The sequence below is a fragment of the Microtus ochrogaster genome, chromosome 16 (genome assembly GCF_000317375.1).
Source record: "Microtus ochrogaster isolate Prairie Vole_2 chromosome 16, MicOch1.0, whole genome shotgun sequence".
Classification (NCBI taxonomy): Eukaryota; Metazoa; Chordata; class Mammalia; order Rodentia; family Cricetidae; genus Microtus; species Microtus ochrogaster.
Genome location: NC_022018.1, coordinates 30,116,006 through 30,132,206, shown reverse-complemented (window position 1 = coordinate 30,132,206; position 16,201 = coordinate 30,116,006). Strand labels below are relative to the sequence as shown.

Below are 16,201 nucleotides of genomic sequence, written 5' to 3'. Positions count from 1 at the left end.
AAAAATAAAAAAAGACTTCTTATGTATATGTATACCTTCATGTTTGTCTGTGCATAGAGCTCGTTATATCCCCTACTGACAGCTGTGAACTGCCTTGTGAATGCTGGGAACCCAGGACCTCAGGAGGAGCAGAGATCCCAGTGACATCAGGAGACGCAGAAGTAACCACCGTCATCTCTGTCACATCCCGGGTGTATGGGCTGTGGTAACACAGTCACTCTGTTTAAGCCTTTGCTGCTGCTGCAGGCTTCTGAGGCTCGCTCTCTCCTACCTCGGTACTGGAAGCCTCATGGCCCAGTTCCCTGACCTCTACCTGATGAGAGGTCCAAGCCAGTGACAGGCTGTGTGCCAAGGGTCAGGAAGACCTCCCACCCTTTGAGATGGCCTTTCCTTCAGGACTGCTTCTCTATACCCAGCCCTGCCCAATTGTCAGTATCTTTAGTCTTACTTGACACATGCCCAGCACCAACTCTATCCCCAAAGAAAACCAGCCTCTTAAAATGGAAGAAAATCCTGAAGGTAAAAAGTCAAAGGAAATAGGCAGGCAGCAAGATAGGCAGAGAAGCCTTACTTGGCTGAAAACATCACTGTAGTGTGTGCTCACCATGTTCTTCATTCAAATACCTGGTTTGGGATAGCATACAATCCCACGCCTGTGAGCTACCTAGACCATGAGTTAATCTTTTTCCTGATGCTGACATTTCTGCTTCAGCCCTTCCCTCATGCAAGCATCAGATGTTAACCTAGGATAGTTACTGTAGACACTGAGGGTGCTGCTCCAAGGAACGGACCAGGAAAAGGGGGGCAGCAGAACAAGCAGTGTGAGGAGCATCAGAGTTGAGGCATTTGCTCTCCTCCCCAGAAGGACAGACAAAAACCCAACCAATGAGGCATTTTTTTTTCATTTTCTTACGTAAAGATAGGGTCTCTCACTACATAGTTGTCGCCTACATTGGGCCTGCCCACCTTGACCAGGATGGCCTTGACTTCTCGATCCTACTCCACCTCAAAGTGCTGAGGCAGACCCGTTCCTATCAGTTTCAGACTCCTGGGTTCCTGTTTGGAGACCATAGAAACTCTTTCTAGGTTCCTCCCTCCTAGTGAGGTTAGGGATTTGAATCTGTCAGAAAATGGGGCTTCAAGAGAGATGATCTAGGACCAGGGAGAGAACTCGGCAGGGAAAAGTTTTTCCCGCTAAGACCGAGGACCTGAGTTTGATCTCTGGAATCTGCAAAGAGCGCCAACTCCTGCATTTGTCCCGATCTCTGCACAGGAGAGCTGCCACTCGCTCCTCCCCTGCTTTCTAAAAAATACAGGTAAAAGAATGAAAAACAGAAGACTGTTTACATCTGCTAAGCCGAGAAGCTGGAGGGGAGACAAATGTCGGGAAGGCAGTAGATGTCAACAACGTAAAGGAAGTGGATCACTGAGAAAGTACGGGAAAGTTCCAAGAATGTTGGCTGAAGCTCCAAGAATGACCTAAGAGAGGTCCCCCAGCCTGAGGGACAATAGCGACCCTGTCTATGGTCCAAATTCTTGTTGCCTGGATGTGGCCCGTTGCCTATCATGAACGCGTTCCTGGTTTAAAGTGTTCCCTTTCTGCCGGGAAGTTGGGGGCGTTGGCTGTATCAATATATTCCACCCATGTCACGAAAATCTTCAGAAAGCTTCTTCCTGAAATGTTCCTCAAAAAGCTCGGTTATAACTTGCATTTGGTCACCACACACTAGGAAGGTCTGCAGGGAAGTCCAAAAACGTTCCCGAAGAAAAAGATAAGAACCTGTCACCGGTCCAGCAGCAGCATCTTCTATACCGCCCCACTTTGCAAGGAGAGCGTCCATCTAAGGACTCTTGGCTGTTTTAAACCTCCCCTCCGAGAATGAACACAAAAAAACCCCAGCAGCTCATCCTGCTCAATTTTCTTTGATAAACAACCTTTGCAGTTCACATCGAAAGAAGCTACCACAGCTTCATAGCCAACAGAGAGAGACTTCGTAGGCAATCGGAATGCCCCGGACAGACAGGCATCAACACTACCCAAGAGCTGCTTCTAATCGTCCCTGACGGAGGGGAACTTCCCGCCGCAAGAGGGCGCTGTGGATTGTGTTTCTGCCTAGGGCCTGGGCTGAGTCCTGGGCTTGGCAGGATGAACTGTACTTTGCCTTGGTCTCGCCGCCAAGGCTCTGTGGGTCTTGAACCATTCTCTACTGTGTGCATGCGCCACCTCTGCGCTCAAGTGCATGCTGGGTAGCAGAAAGGCCACCTCTGGTGGGGACTGAAGATTATCTAAAACACTATAGAATGGACAAAGTCAGGGAAGCTGTAGCATCAGCACAAAGATCAGCAGCGTTTATAAACACTAGCAAAAAATCCCTGAAAGTTTTTTAAAAATCCATTTACAGTAGCTATAAAATAACAATGCATTTATCCTGCAGGCTGAAAACTATAAGACATTTAAAATGGCATAAAATCAGTGAAAGAAACAATATCACTTTCAGAAGAAAAAAAAGTAGATTAATTATACTATCTAATCAAAAAATAAATATATTCTACAAGGTTATAATGACCCAAACACTCTGATACTGACATTAAAAACATGTATAAGCCAACGAAACAGAATAGAAAGTCCAGAAATAAATCCATGAATGTATACCCAGTCCATTCTTCAAAAGGTTGTTAAGACACAGCTGGACAGGGTGGGGCATCTGGGAAAAATTTGACTCATGACTGCAATCTCAACACTCAGGAGTCTGAGGTTGGAGGATTGACAGGAGGTTTGAACAGGCTTGGGCTATACAGTGAGTTCTAGGCCAGCTTGGGTTTGTAGGGTGCATCCATCTCCAAGAAACAACAAAACAATATCATAACTAAAAGAGAAGAAAAATGTGAAGGCACACAGGGAAAGAACGCTTTCTCCAGTACACAGTGTTGGGATAACTGGATATCTGCGTACAGAAGAATGGAATTCAGTGCGTCTCACACAGCAGGGGCAAATACCAAATGTATTATAGAAGACTTCAATGTAAGACCTGAAACCATAGAACAACCAGAAGAACGTAGCGGGAAAACACGATGGCATGAGTCTGGGTGAGATTTTGAATGTATTTTAAAAGCACAGGCTACCAAAACATAGACAGAACGCACAGGCTTCTTACCCTGAAACACAGGCTTCTGCACAGAGAAAGAAAAAACCAGCAGAGCCTCGGGCGCCTATGGAGTGGGAGAAAGCATGGACAATCGCACATCGGGTGAGGGTTTGCTGCCCACACACACACCAAGCACCACAGCTGGAAAACAAACAGCCTGGCAAAGTGGGGCAAAGGATCAGAATGGGCAAGTTTCAAAGAAGAAGAATGACAAACTGACCTCTGAAAATGTGCCCAGTTCATCGGTGACCAAGGAAACGAGAATCAAAGCCCTGTGACGTAGGCCTCACTCCTACGTCACAGAAAGAGGAAAGAGAAAAGAGCTGGTGTTCCTGAGGTGTGGAGAAAGGAGGATGCTTGCTCAGTTTTGATGAGGTGTAAATTATTACAGCCGTTTAGTAATTTTGCAATAGGGCACAGCGCCAGGCCTGACTCACTCTTGCTCTGTCCATGGTAAGCATCCTCGTCTTCTGAGACACTGGCTCCTCCACATTCTCAGAAGGATTTTCCCAACAACCCAGATACGGAATTAAGCTACCGTCCATCAGGACATGGAACGTTAGCTACGCAGCCTTTTGTAAAGCGGCTCTGTCTTTGCAACCACTGGAATGAAGCTGGGGACATGGTGTTAAGTGAGGTGAACCAGCCACTGAGGGACAAATTCCACAGAGCTTCACTTATAGTGTGGAATCCGAGTGCTCAGAGAAGAGTGGAGCCGCTAAGGGGCTGGTCATGGAGGGGGCGGTCACCTTAGTTACTTTTATTTAGCTAGCCCATGATACAAATGTATACAACAAATACCATCATCGAATCATTTACTGAGCTAATATTTTTTTTATATTTATCTATTATGTATACAATATTCTGTCTGTATGCCGAGGGCACCAGACCCCATTACAGATGGTTGTGAGCCACCATGTGGTTGCTGGGAATTGAACTCAGGACCTTTGGAAGAGCAGACATCTGAGCCATCTCTCCAGCCCTGAGCTAATTTTTTTAAATGTATCTTTAAACTAACTAATTACTGTATTGTGGGAAGTTTCCGTAGTGTAGTGGTTATCACGCTCGCCTAACACGCGAGAGGTCCCCGGTTCGAAACCGGGCGGAAACAGAAATGTTACCCTTTTCTCACTTCTGTTTTCAGACTGTCAGCTAACTCCCTACAGTTTTCAGTCATTACCACATAAGAATCTCGGCTCTTAAGTTTTGCTTTCACTGTAATGTTTTCATGGGCCCTGGATATAGCAGGTAAACGTTGTGAAGAACAGTGGGTTCAATGGGTCTCCAAGAAAGTACAAGAAAAACAGCAAAAACATCGGGGGATTAGCTCAAATGGTAGAGCGCTCGCTTAGCATGCGAGAGGTAGTGGGATCGATGCCCACATCCTCCAGTTTTTGTTCTGATCTGAGATCACGTTTCTATTGAGATGCTGAGATTTTGCCATTGGAAATATTCTCACTCTCTTGAGCGTATGGTCGGTCATTCTGCTTCTTTGAGCAAATATTCGTAAGCCTCTCTATTTGTTACTTCACTGGCCAGACATTACAGAAGTAAATTCCCTGTCGGCCTCTACTGGAATCTTTCTTTTCCTCGTCTATCTCTTTGTCCCCTCGACCATGTTGGTGGAGGGCTGTTCTGCTCCTCACTGGAGCCCTGCACTGCCACCGACGGCGTCGCCCGAACAAACTCGGCCTGAGTGGAATCCGCTCTACTACTCTCAATTTTCCTTTTCTAAGCTCAGAGAGAGAGGGTGTGTGTGTGTGTGTGTGTGTGTGTGTGTGTGTGTGTGTGTGTGTGTGTAAATCCTTTGCTTAACAGATTGCTGTGACTTTTTGCGTCACCTGTCCGGGTTCTCTGATCTCAAAAGCTCTCCAGTGTCAGCAGCGATCTCCTCGAGGTGTCTCCCGGTGATCAGGCTCCTTCCCTCCGTGTGTTTTTCTCGCACGCGGTTCCCCTGCGATGCTGCGTTTCCTCCCCGGAATTTCTACACCCGCGCTTCTCCCTCCCGGAGCTCTCTCCCTTTGGTGTGCCGCCCAAGTCGCATTTATTAATCTTCCTCCGGTCCATGTCGCCTCTCCACTATGGCTTTTATCTTTGGTTTGGTAGCCTTCCTTGTAATTCTTTTTGTAAATGTGGATCTGTAACTTTTGGAAGGCTCTTTAGAAAGTGTACAAATTTCTGCCTTTGACAGTAAAATAACCAGTACAGCGGGTTTCCGTAGTGTAGTGGTTATCACGCTCGCCTCACACGCGAGAGGTCCCCGGTTCGAAACCGGGTGGAAACAGTGTTGGTTTTTATTCTCTGATTTTTCAATGGTGCCCATTTTCTGGATGACGCCCTAAGGGAACACATTCTCCATCCTCTTCTAAGAACAAGCAAAGGAAGGAAGCCTGACCATCCCACTACCACCAGGAATTTGTTGACTCTCCACGTTTCTTCAAACCCTACTTCCCTCTCATCATGTCTCTTTGTCTTAGAGCCGTGTGTTAGAGCTGAGGCCCTTTAATATTGCGCTGACCCCCAACCATAAAACTATTTCCATTGCTAATTCATAGCTGTAATTTTGCTACCCTTATGAATCATAATGTAAATATCCTTTTCCCCCAGTTATTTTGGGCGACTCGAACACCCCCACACCCTGAAATGGTCGTGACCCACAGGTTGAGAGCCTCTCTCTTAGCAAATGGTGTAAGCAAGCACAAGCTTTTGTCTGAACAGCTTCTGAGAATGTTGTCTATGAGAACCTCAGCTCTGCGTTTTGGGACTTGATGACTAGCCAGGAGGTCCTGGGGGTGGGAAAGCCACTACAAAGAAAAGGGACCAGAAGGTCCAGGAACCGCTGTTTTGTTACTTTTGAATCTGTTTGCTCCTTATTTCTTCTTAGTCAGGGTTTCTATTGCTATGATGAAACACCATGACCAAAAAGCAAGTTGGGGATAAAAGGGTTTGTTCAACTTCTGCTTCCACATTGCTGTTCATCACCAGAGGACATCAGGACAGACCTGAAACAGGGCAGGAACCTGGAGGCAGGAGCTGATGCAGAAGTCATGGAGGGGTGTTGCTTACTGACTTGCTTCCCCTGGCTTGTTCAGCCTGCTTTCTTATAGAACCCAGAACCAGCAGCCCAGGGATGACATCATCCACCATGGGTTGGACCCTCCTCCCTCACTTCACTAATTGAGAAAAATGCCTTACAGCTGGCTCTCAAGGCAGCATTTCCTCAACTCAGGCTCCTTCCTCTATGACGAGAGTAGCTTGTGTCAGGTTGACACAGAAAACCAGCCAGTACATTTTCCCTGTGCCATTAACTCACCTCTCATTCATCTGTGGTTTGATTTCTTCCTTTGTGATTCTTTCTGTTGATGTAGATATGTAATTTCTGGATGTCAACTTAGCAGGAGACTGTAACTGTCCTGGATAGTAGAGTAACAAGCTGCCTGCCTATTGAAGGTGTTTTTGTAGTGTAGTGGTTATCATGTCCACCAGGGAGACCCGACTCACCGAAATGCAAAAGCAAGGTTTATTGTGTGCAAAAGGCAAGCTGGCAGGGATCTTGTCAAAGCAATGGGCACAGTAGTGACAAGAGGAGGTAGCCCAACCTTCTAGAGGGGGTTATTTAAAGGCAAAAAACAGCAAAGTTACATTGGCAGGGTGTGGGGTGACGTGTTCAATCCTGATTGGCTTGTGTCTAGAGACTTCAAAAATTTTATTTTTGAACCTCACCTGTTGCTTGTCGGCTGATCTTCTGGTGGAAACATTCTGTAATTATCTGTGCTTTCCAGTTGGTTACCCTGTTACTTTTGCCCCTAGCCAGTTCTGAGGACTGGAATGTTTTATGAGAAATAGCTTAAACAAGACAAAATGGAGGAACTTTGGTTCTTCACTGACAACCGAGAATAGCCATTACATGCAGACCCAGATGGAAGCAAAGGACACAACAGGATGGTATGCACAGAGCACAACCTTGAGGACCATCTACTTGCTCTTCAGGGAATGGGGAACCCCCTGTGTTACTTTTCAACAAAGGAGAGCAGGAAGGAAAGGCTTCTGAGGGAAGAGAATGCCAGAGGACCCAAACAAGTGGGAGGAGAGGGGCAAAGGGCAGTTGTAACTCTTCCTGCTCTGTTTGGACGAAAACCAGAGGGGTGTGGACGCTGTCATTCTGTGTATGAGATGCTTCAGATCCAGCACTAGCCGACATGGTGCAATTTCCAATGATGCTATGGTCTTTAAAAGCTGCAAGTGGATGCAGGGTGCTGGGAGACTCAGACTCAGTATTTCTAAGGTGAAGCTGCTGATGGGAGGGGCTATTTGATGCAACCTCAGGTCGGCCAGTCTCCTCACCAGCAGACCCTGAAGTCCATCCTCAGGGGAAGGAGGCCTCCTCTTCTACCCAGGGTCTATTAGTTGCTTGTGTTGACAGTGGGTGACAAGGAAGGACTGTGGAGAATTCCGAGCCACATCTGAAGAAATCAATCACAGCTGCTGATGGTGATCATATTGACATCAGTTCCTGGTTGTTTGATGAGGTGGGTAGTGAGGAGAGGGTTTGGATTGTACAGTTTTTATCCTTGAAGACCAAGTGTGCCAGTTAGTAAATCTCTCACCTTCCTGTTCTCGGTGTAGTCAGGGAACACAACAGGGAATCCTGTGTGCGGAGAGATCACGCTATCTGGTTCCACGTTGGTAGGAACTTTCCCCAAAGAACTGTTTTGTTTAAAGAAGCTGCCATTGTATAGATTTTCATCCTTCTCCAAAGCCCCACAGAATTTTCCAAAGGAAGAGGCACATAGAACTCCCATTACATACAGCGAGAATCATCAAAAATGAAAGTAGAAATTTCTGCTAGGGAAGTGTGGTCTGCAATGTCGAAATGCTGGAACTTTGTCAAGTGGAAGTGGTGGCCATTCGCCATGCAGCCCACGCCATCTTATGCTTGCTCTCTATTGCATTTCTGAAGGCCTATTGCAGTAGGTCGCTGCTTTCTCCAGGAGGCATGCTGTCGTGCCTGTCCATGTAGGCAATGGAGTTATGGTATTTGACGTGTTTCTTGGGGTAGATATCTGATCTTGTCCCTGTCGGGCGGGTGTTCTGTTCTTTGGCTGCTGTTGCCCGCTCTGAATTTTAGGCAAGGGTGGTAGCTGTGGGGTTGCTGGTAGAAAGGAATTGTGCAGGTTGGTAGGTGATACAAAGGAATGGAGGCAGGCTATGAGGAAAGAATCAGAGGGGCAATGGGAAAGAGCTAGGGGACCAGGTTTGGCAACAACATTCCCACAGAGTGAGGTAGATTGGGAGGAGAGACTCTTGCCTGCAAGCTGCTACAGGATAAGAGGAGGTCTGGACAGATCAGAATGGATGGTGGGAAGGATAGTGAAAATTGCCTACCTGTGTCCCAGCTCAGTGTGGTCCCCTGGGGGGTTCATGACAGAAAGCATTTCGGATCCCTAATTGACAAATGGAATGGAGATCGGATATGATGAAAGGGAGTCCGGGGGCAGGGAAAGGTGGGGGAGGGGCAGAGGGAAAGAGCTAGGAGATCCTGGACCTCTACCAAGTTTCAAAGTCTTTAGGGTAGGATGGGGGGAGGGTTTCCTCTGTTTCAGCCCAGTGTGGCCACTGGGAATCCTTGGTAAAAGGGGTTTCTATGTGTCATTGGCTGACCCAAAGGAAGAGAAGGCTCAGAGGATCCACAGTAAAGAGGTCAATTATTTCTTATGTAAATGGTTATTTGAATGAAGAGCCCAGGGTGGTGAAAGAGGGCGACAGACGCCGTACTACTGAAGTTTAAAAAAAAGAAAAGAAAAGAAAAGAAAAAAAACGCAATGAGCTGCCCTGTGGGTGCTGAGAATCAAAAAAGCTCCGCTAGCGAAAAACTGAAAACAGAGCCACAGTCATCCCTCTCGTGGGCGCACGGCCACAGCAGTGGAACAAGGTGTTCTGAGACATTTGCTGGTTCACAGGAACGAATCCCTGACTGCTGAGGCGCTCACTCCTTCGCATCCACAGAAGGCTAATTCCCAGGATTATTCCGGGAAGGACCAATGTTATAAGGAGGTTCTGTCACTCGAAGCCAAGAAGCTGAGGACAGGGCAAGTGAGATGATAGATCCACCGAGGGAAAATTCCACAGGACTTCACTTATAACGAGGAATCTGAGTGTTCATCTGGCACTAGCAGAGTAGAGCGGAGCCGCCCAGAGCACGGCGTGGAAGGTGCAGTCACCTTAGTTACTTTGATTTAGCTGACCAATGGTACGAAATATACAACAAAGATTATCATTGAAGTATTCCTAGGCAAGCCGAAATAGCTCAGTTGGGAGAGCGTTAGACTGAAGATCTAAAGGTCCCTGGTTCAATCCCGGGTTTCGGCAATTACTTATTTTACAGAAGAAAAAAAAAATTAGTCCTAGGCATGAAAACAATCTATTTCTACAAACTAGGAAAATTAAGGCACTACATGAAGTTTCCGTAGTGTAGTGGTTATCACGCTCGCCTAACACGCGAGAGGTCCCCGGTTCGAAACCGGGCGGAAACACAAATACTTTTGCTCAATTCTGGTTTTAGATTCTCAATTTATTCCCTATACTTTTGAGCAGTTACCACGAAAGAATCTCGAGTCTCTCATTTCCCTCTTGACTCCCAGCATACTTTCTTAGGCCATGAAGTAGCAGCCAACTTTAGGAGAACCCAGGGATTTACATGATATACAAGAAACTACATGCAAAATTGTACAAACATCACGGGATTAGCAAAAACGTTAAAATGCCGGGGGATTAGCTCAAATGGTAGAGCGCTCGCTTAGCATGCGAGAGGTAGTGGGATCGATGCCCACATCCTCCAACCTTTAGACTCCTTCAGAGTCTCTCATACCTACAGCAATCCTCAGAAAATGGGGACACACAGACTTTTGTGACCTTTCGCAGTATCTAAGGTCTGAGAATGTGGCTAAATGCCATGGTTCTTGCCTAATGTGGAAAGCCCTACCTAATTCGATGCCATCCCAGAGATAACTAAAGTTTGGAGAAATAGCCGAGGATATCTCATTTATTGCATTACACTCATCATGTGTCTCTAATGGATGGGGAAGGTCACCAAAAGGGTCATCGTAAATACTGCAGCACAGATCTCTGCCACGCTCCCGAGGAGTGCTGGGAGGAACAAGACTCAGCCTCACAAAACTGGCAGGAAAGATCTCTGTGGGGACACGCTATGAACCTCACTAAGCTGTTGTACATTGGTGAATGGCGTGGGGTTCTGAACCCGGTATTCCTCAGTTGACTCTCTAGATAGGCAGAGGGCAGGAAAGACACAGGAGTTACCAGCCTTCTGACCCACCCAGGAAGTCAGGTGGTGAAGGGTCAGTGTGGCTGGACAGAAGGGACACTGTAGTGAAAGGGATATTTTTCTGTTGTTTCCCTCTGTTTCCAGATGGATTAATCTGTGCGTTAAGGCCACTAGAATTACAGAAAGACTCGGCAGTTGTGAGGCTGGGGTCAATAAAGATGAAGTGCTTTGAAAGCGTTCTAACTGAAATGACTACTCTTTAGAGTAGACTAGATTCTGCTGTGTGTGTGTGTGTGTGTGTGTGTGTGTGTGTGTGTGTGTGTGTGTGTGTGTGTATGTGTGTGTGTGTGTGTGTTAAAGTAAAAAAAGTTAATTCCTCACGTGGCCCGTACGGGGATCGAACCCACGACCTTGGCGTTATTAGCACCACGCTCTAACCAACTGAGCTAACCGGCCCCGCAAACATACCCTCTCTATTACCTCTTCAGAAGTGGAAGCATACAAATGCCAATGTCATTAGGGGTCCTGGATTTTTATTTGTTTCAATGTTTAAGAATGTTAATGAAACAATGTTTCATTTCTTTCTGAAATGAGGTATGAAACAAAAGAGTTCTCAACCTGAAAACAGAAGAGGGTAAGTGTCACATTCCGATGATTGCTGAGCCTAGACAAGCAAGTATACTTGCTCAGACCGCAAAGTCTTCCTCCAGCTGCAGATGTGAGGACTACAGGGCAGTCGAAGCTGCGTTCTCTTTTAAGGCGCTATCGCTATGCTTCACTAGCTTCCAGATGATGGAATTGAGGACTGTCTAAAAAGACAGTATCACTTGGCCCGTACGGGGATCGAACCCGCGACCTTGGCGTTATTAGCACCACGCTCTAACCAACTGAGCTAACCGGCCAACTATTAAGTCCTGAACTTGTCGACCTCTACACGTAGCAAATGCTTGATTTAGATATGAGATTATTTTAGGTGTTTATTGTTGTTTTGTTTACTTGTTTAAAGTTTTCTTGAACCTGAAAAAAGTTACGAAACTCGCGTTGTTCCAAGTAAAAAATTTCTCTGAGAAGAAAAAAAATGTCACGTTGCAAAGCTTCCTGACCCAGAGATACTGGCCATGGACAAGCCCAGTCCACTACCCCGGTGGCCGCCCACACCGCGACCCGCCCTCTAGCCTTCACAGAGGTCACCTCCTGTGCAGTTCTCCCTGTTGCCTTCAAGTGACAACAATCTCATAGCCTTCCCGATTTTACCGAATTTCTTGTTCAATTCGCTAAAATAAATATTTGGATAAGGCAGTGCGCGGCTGGCCTCCGCCGGCGCGCGTCTCTACTGGGCCGTTAAGGCATCGATCGCTCTAGTCTTGCAGACGCGGGCACTCGAGGCCGGGTGGGGTTCGTGCCCGGGGAACCTGCGCTGGTCGCGGCTGGCGGGTCTTAGTCTCTCTGGCCACTGTCGCGGTCCGCGGTGTCTTGCCGGACGAGTGAGTCCAGGACCAGGGGCACCCCGCCCGTCACAGGGCAGAGTTTTCTAGGCACAGCCACGCTTTTCTTAAGTCTCAGCGATGCCAAACTCTGCTCAGCTAGAACTTGGATTTACCTTCGTCCCTAGACCATCAGCTGTTCCAGAAGTTTGGGGGACGCCTGCGCTTCCCGGCGGGTCATAGCTGTCTCAGCGGGCAACCGAAGAGACAAGAGCAGGCTGTCGTGTCCTCCGCCTCTGTATTCTGGGATGCGCTCCCGTGTTCATTCCGTCCTTCTATAATACAGTCTCTGAGGAGTGGAGAACTTGCGATTCTGAAATGAGTATTTTCAAGTCGCCCCCAAAACACTGACCTTGGGCGCTTTTGGTCTGAGTTAGCGTCTGCAAAGCCTCAGCGAAAAACGCAACAAGCCCTAGGCGGCACTCACGGGACTGAATGGAGCCGGTGCTGCAGGACCTGAAGCCTGGGTTTCCTCTGACCTGGATGCTGCGATGGCCTGACTTGACGTCTCCTCATCTTGACATCCGAAAGAGCCCCTCCTCCCCACAACCAGGAGCTTTCATGATACGGAATATCTATGACTTCGAAGTCGCCCCCGACCTCGGAGTGTTTCCGAGGAGGTCAACACAAGTCATCAGCCTCCACCTACACAGTCCTGTTGATTCTGTTCTCGAGGGACCGATTCTCGGACCTCACGTTCCCTAACTGGGGGTCTTGCTGCGGCAACAACCACAGAAGGAGACCCGAACAAAGAAGGATTCGGAAAAAGCGCTTCGCATGACGCACAGTTCCTACAACGTCACAATCTACTTCACCACTCTAAACTCAAATGGCTTTACCGCCAGGCTGTCGGGACCCTTGTGGCCAAGGTCCCCGAAGGCCGGACCAAGAGCTCCGCTTGGTCCTCATTTCATCGCCCTGATTCAGATGTGGATCCAGCTGACAAGGCCCTTACAAACTTTTCCTGGTTATTCCAGAGAAAGCGCCGGAATAGCGTCTCGGGTTCTCATCTACCCCCTTTTCAAAACTACTGAGGGTCTGTGGAGATGGGGCTCTTGGGCATAGCGAGCTTGATTAGGACATCTTAGCGGGATAATAGTTCATTTCTTCGGGAGACCGGGACAGAGTTCCTCAGAATATTGGTCCTCGCGCGTGGGAAGCTTTTTTTGTAAATAGATACTCTGATTGCATTGGCATGTGTTGGACAACATGAATCGGTTCTGTCTCACACCTCCATAGGAGTGAACATTCCTAAATACCTGCTTTATTCTCGTTGAGCTATCTCAGTACTGCTAAAATGACTGCGAAATCTGACCCTAAAACGGAACTCAGGGTTCTTATCTGGAAATCTCCATCCGGGAGACTGTGGAACCTCAGGTTCAGATTTCAGGGCTCCAGACACTGAAGTCTTGTAGTATTTTCCAGGGTGTGGGAAATGCCGCGAACGACTCCAGTGCCGCTGACCTGTTCTGACAAGCATTACCGGATTGATCAGTGTGAAAGAAATGAAGGCAACCGGGTTCTTCAGTGGTGTTATTGCTGAATGAAAAGGAACGGGCTCCATCCGGCGATTTAAAATTGAAAAGGGGAATTAGCAAAGACCTCAAACCCCCCCCCCCCCCAACAGAGAGGTCACACATAGCAGATTAAAGACGGAGTGACCTCGCCTATGTTATTCTCTGGACTTCATCTCCAGCACCACAAACCAGTCAATAACTGCGTGCTAGAAAGCCTAAGCCTGAGGGGCGGTGAACTCTGGGGAAGAGCGAATGCTGATCTAGAATGAGGGGAGCGGGAATGCCAGCTCCAGTTATGCGCTCGTCCTTCTGGTGGAGGTCCTCCCAGGGAAGACTCCTCACACATGGGCTTCAGCTAATGGAAAGTCTTCATTAGCCAGCTGGTGACGACACTGGGCGTTCTAATCCCAGTGTAGCACTGAGTCTTTCTCATGGTGAGTTATAAGCACAAAAACCATGTTCTGGGTTGACACACTTCTGTTAACGAGAACACTTAGCCAGACTGGAACAGAAAAAAAAAAAAAAAAAACCAAAAAACTCCCCCAAACCAAACCAAAACAAAACAAAACAAAAACCCCAAAACAACAACAACAACAACAACAAAAACCAAAGTTAGCACATTTAGAGACTGTCCCAGAACTATGTACTTTGATAGACTAAGTCTTTGTTTTCAGTTTTAGCAGGTGGTGTTGCCTCTGTGCTGAGTTCTACACCCTGAATGGTATTTCTATCACGGAGTCAGCTGTGCTAAGGTCTGAGGGCATACTTTGTCTGGGGCCCTGTTACAACCCTAGGCTTCTATGGCCTTATTCTCTGGTAAATACCTTCAAGGGGTTTACCTTACTCTAGATCCATGCCCTGGGCTGTATTTGATGGTTTAAAAAGCAAATGGCCCATGCGGTGCTACACACCTTCAATCTGAGCACTCAGGAGGCAGAGGCAGGTGGATCTCTGAATTCCAGGCCAGCCTGGTCTACAGAGTTGATTTAGATGGTCAGGGCTACACAAAGAAACCCTGTCATAAAAAAAAAAATGTTTAGTAAATAAACAGAAGGCAAGTGAAAGTAGTGTATATTTATTCATTTAAATGTAATGTGTATATATTATTTTATTCATTTAAAATTTTATAGATGGAAGTGTATCTGTGTACACGTGTGTGCAAATGCCTAAGGAGGGGCAGAAGAAGAAATCGGATTTCCCTGACTAAGTGCTGGGAACCAAATTCTGTTACTCTGCACAGAAGTGTGTGCTCTTAACCACCTCTACAAGGTAGTTTTATAATTATAACATCCTTTCCTGTTCAAAGAATCTGCATGAGATAATGAGTTAATTACAAGTCATGTGATTTAGGCCACTCATCCATAGCACAGCCAGTGTGCTGGAAAGGGTGTGGATATAAGGGCTGGCTTGCTTCAGGAGCTCCTGCAGGTCCCTGGCCCTCCCCTTAACACCTGTGTCTTTCCCCCATCTGATCTCCGCAATTGACTTTCTCAACTGTGGAATGTGACTCATAATGGAAGACACATTCTGCTAATGCCATGAGTCCATTCAATCACTCTTGCCTTCTTAGCAAATAGACTCATAAACAAGAGTCCTGAACCCCTGCTCCCAAGCACTTACAGTTCTGTGGAAGGCACTGGCTACTGTCTGTTCCCAGCAGTCACTCTGAGGACAATGCCCTCCCACTCTTCCCATGTGACATTTCTTTCTCAGGCAACAGTTTTTCAGACCCTGTCCTCTGTCTACCTTTTCTCCTGAAACTTCAAGGTTTCTAAATTACTTGGCTAGTACTTCTTCATTCCAGAGACCTTTGTTTGTTTGTTTCTTTTGTTTGAGATTGGGTCTCTCTGCCGTCCTGGCTGTCCTGGAATGTAGACCAGACTGTAGACCTTGCTGTTCCACAAATCAAGTCCTTACCCTGATACTAGCTATGCTCAGAGAAAATGATCATGTTTCAGTATTAACCCAGAAGTCTGCTTCCATGAGGAAAAGCTGTGGAAGGCACTGAACTCTGCTTCCTCTCCTCTCTCGGCACTTGGCTGTTTAGAAAGACTGTGAGAAGGACCAGGCCGACTATGAGACCCAGGAAATAAAGAGAAGTGGGGACAGGGGAGGGGGAAACAAATTGGTAAGACAAATGCTTCTAGATCAGACAGTGTGGAGGTGCCATATATTTTTGTTTTGTTTCTCTTTGCTCTGGGGGTCTTTTGAATCTATGTTGACACATAAACAGAAGCTTTTCTTCTGGAAAATGACAACTATAAAGCGTCACCTTCATGAGCTCATGAAATTGGGAGATGTATTGCAGCACAGGGAAGTAGGAAAGAGTGGAAGGAGTATATGATGAAGAAACATTGTATACCTGTACACTGGCTGGCTTGTGTCAACTTGATACAAGCTAGAGTCCTTGAAGGAAAAGGAACCTCAATTCAGAAAATGTCTCCCTAAGATTGTGATGTAGGCCAGCCTATAGGGCATTTTCTTAGTGACTGATGGACGGGGACGGGTTCAGCCCATTGTGGGTGGGGTCACCCCTGGGCATCTGGTCCTGGGTTCTGTAAGCAAGCTAGGCAAGCAATGGGTTGAAAGCCAGTAAGCAACACTTCTCAATGGCCTCTGCATCAGCTCCTGCCTCCAGTTTTCTGCCCTGCTTGAGCTCCTGTCCTGGTATCCTTTGATGATGAACATGATGTGGAAGTGTAAACCAAATAGATTCTTTCCTCCAAAGTTGCTCTGGTCATGGTGTTTCATCACAGCAAAGATAACCCTAAC

The 16,201-nt window shown here is 47.0% G+C and overlaps 8 non-coding genes across 8 annotated transcripts; 6 read left to right on the top strand and 2 right to left on the bottom strand.

The window, feature by feature from the left end:
* The first annotated feature begins 4,184 nt into the window (after window positions 1-4,184).
* On the top strand, window positions 4,185-4,257 carry Trnav-aac. The gene has a single exon. It is a non-coding gene; the product is annotated as a tRNA-Val (tRNA).
* Window positions 4,258-4,463: 206 nt separating this feature from the next.
* On the top strand, window positions 4,464-4,536 carry Trnaa-agc. The gene has a single exon. It is a non-coding gene; the product is annotated as a tRNA-Ala (tRNA).
* An 821-nt stretch (window positions 4,537-5,357) lies between these two features.
* Trnav-cac lies at window positions 5,358-5,430 on the top strand. The gene has a single exon. It is a non-coding gene; the product is annotated as a tRNA-Val (tRNA).
* Window positions 5,431-9,442: 4,012 nt separating this feature from the next.
* Trnaf-gaa lies at window positions 9,443-9,515 on the top strand. Its single transcript has one exon. It is a non-coding gene; the product is annotated as a tRNA-Phe (tRNA).
* A 91-nt stretch (window positions 9,516-9,606) lies between these two features.
* Window positions 9,607-9,679, top strand: Trnav-aac. The gene has a single exon. It is a non-coding gene; the product is annotated as a tRNA-Val (tRNA).
* A 232-nt stretch (window positions 9,680-9,911) lies between these two features.
* Trnaa-agc lies at window positions 9,912-9,984 on the top strand. The gene has a single exon. It is a non-coding gene; the product is annotated as a tRNA-Ala (tRNA).
* An 826-nt stretch (window positions 9,985-10,810) lies between these two features.
* On the bottom strand, window positions 10,811-10,884 carry Trnai-aau. Its single transcript has one exon. It is a non-coding gene; the product is annotated as a tRNA-Ile (tRNA).
* A 372-nt stretch (window positions 10,885-11,256) lies between these two features.
* Window positions 11,257-11,330, bottom strand: Trnai-aau. The gene has a single exon. It is a non-coding gene; the product is annotated as a tRNA-Ile (tRNA).
* Between the last annotated feature and the right edge of the window lie 4,871 nt (window positions 11,331-16,201).